Below are 2,405 nucleotides of genomic sequence, written 5' to 3'. Positions count from 1 at the left end.
TCTCTCTCTCTCTCTCTCTCTCTCTCTCTCTCTCTCTCTCTCTCTCTGTGTGTGTGTGTGTGTGTGTGTGTGCTCGTGTGTGTTTTCATGTTTTTTGTGCTCATGTGTGTACTTGTGTTATGCATGTAGAAGCCAGAGGAGGTCAATGGTCAACATTGGTGCCATTCCACAGGACAAAATTCATTTTGTTCTCTGATTCATGATCTCATGTGTTTACCTATAGCTGAACACTTCAACTCAGCTGGCCGATCAACAAGTTTAAGGGATCCACTGGTCCCACTTCTCCAGTTCTGGGGTTACAAGTGCCCTACCACCATACCTAACTTTACTTTTTATTGTAATTTTTTATGTATATGAATGTTTTCCCTTCATGCATGCATGTGACCCATGTGCATACCCATTGTCCTCCGAGGTCAGAAGACAGTGTTGGGTCAGCTTGAAGTGAAGTTAAGAATGGTTGTAAGTCACAGTAAGGATGCTGAGAACTGAACTAGGTCCTCTGGAAGAGTATCCAGTTTGCTTAAAAGCACTGAGCCATCTCTTCAGTCCCAACCCTGGCTTTTCACATGGGTGCTGCAGACTCAAACCCAGGTTCTTATGCTTACGGGACTACTTCATCCACTGAGCCATATAACTAGCCATTTTTTGGCTCTATTTTACTTTGAATTTAAGACAGGGCCTCAAAGACTGTGCAGCCCAGACTGGCTTCAAATTTACAGCAATCTTCTTGTGCCAACCAGCCTAGTGCTACTAACGTTTTGTGTCTCCCAAAGGCATCAAGACATTGTTCTTGACAACCTGATTGTCTGATGTCTGCCACATTCCTCTGTGGGCCTTTTATCATTATTGTTATTGTTATTGTTTTCCTATTCTTGTAAAAAAGGCAAACCTTGTCAAAGGTAGAATCTTATTTGACACTCAAGTGATCCATTCAGAGCCCATGAAGTACATAAGACATTCCATTTCACAGAATGCATTGTAACTTGCAAAGACTGTACCGTCCAAGAAGCAATGTCTTCCTAAGCAGCTCTGTCCAGCAGCATGGTCCATTTTTGTTTGGTGATTTTTTTTCAATTGCATTCCCTAAATAAATAAGTAAAAGCAGAAACATCATCTACTGTGTAACAAAAATTAGACTGTCATCAGATTTTGTTCCTGGATCCCTAAATACCAGACTACAGTAGAAAATTTTTAACAGAATTTTAAGCACTGGAAAATAATCCAAGTTTTATTTGACAGATGGACAGTAACTGAATTTCTATCATGAGACTGTTTATTGGCTCTTACTAATTATGCACAGCCATCGCTTGGCTCAATATACAACCAAAGACATAGGAAAAAAATCATTACCCAAGAATGTGGTTTTCAAATTGATCAGCAGCAGACAGCCTTTTATCCTACAATGCTTCACCAGGGTTCCTGTGAGGGCTGATTTCTTCTCTGGTTGTTAATTTCCCACCGTCAGGAAGACTTTCCCAGTCATACCCTTCACTTGTCAGTCTATATCTTCTTCAATGATCACCTCAAACCAGAAATAATGCTCTCTGGGATGATAGTTGCTACCAAAGGGCAAACTTTTCACACAGTCCCATAAAGAGTGGCCTTTTTTCCTCCACAAAAGAAGATCTGCTGAGCCCCAAAGAGAGGCTGTTTTCATTGCCAAGTTTCTCAGCTCTTGGTTTCTTTTCTACATCTTTAAAATATATACACTATAAACCCTGCCTCAAAAGAACAACAAATAACTGAAAAATAATAAACTAACCTGTGGGATATTATGATCTCTGTTATCATTTTTCTTCTAAGACCTGAGAACATTCCTATTTAGTTATAATGTTCAAACAGTAGATGTAATCCTACTTGTCAGGTATAAATTGCAAAGAACAAGACTCATTCTGCCTGGTTTAGCAGAAGGCATTTATTCTAAGTATCAAGATAGTATATTATTGGGAAAGCTGAGGAAACAGCCTGTGGATTAGATTTTAAGAATGACTCAGAGGACCTGGTGGCAGTGGCACACACCTTTAATCCCAACACTCAAGAGGCAGAGAAAGGCAGATCTCTGGAGTTTGAGGCCAATATGGTCTACAGAGCTAGTTCCAGGATAGCCAAGGTTACACAAAAAAACCCTGTCAGAAAAAAAGAAGAAGAGGAGGAGAAGGAGGAGGAGGAGGAGGAGGAGGAGGAAGAGGAAGAGGAGGAAGAGGAGGAGGAGAGAAGAAAAGGGAAGGGAAAAGGAGAGGAGGAGAGGAGAGTGGAGGAATAGAGAGGGAAAAGGAGGGGAGAGGAAGGGGGGAGGGAAGGGAGAGAAAGGGAGAGAAAGGAAGAGAAGAAGAGGGAAAGAAGGGGAAGGAAATGAAAGGGAAGGAAATGAAAGGGAAGGAAATGAAAGGGAAGGAAATGAAAGG

The sequence above is a fragment of the Grammomys surdaster genome, unplaced genomic scaffold, assembly GCF_004785775.1.
Source record: "Grammomys surdaster isolate TR1022 unplaced genomic scaffold, NIH_TR_1.0 137, whole genome shotgun sequence".
In the NCBI taxonomy this organism is placed as follows: domain Eukaryota; kingdom Metazoa; phylum Chordata; class Mammalia; order Rodentia; family Muridae; genus Grammomys; species Grammomys surdaster.
Note: the sequence above shows the minus strand (reverse complement) of the source record.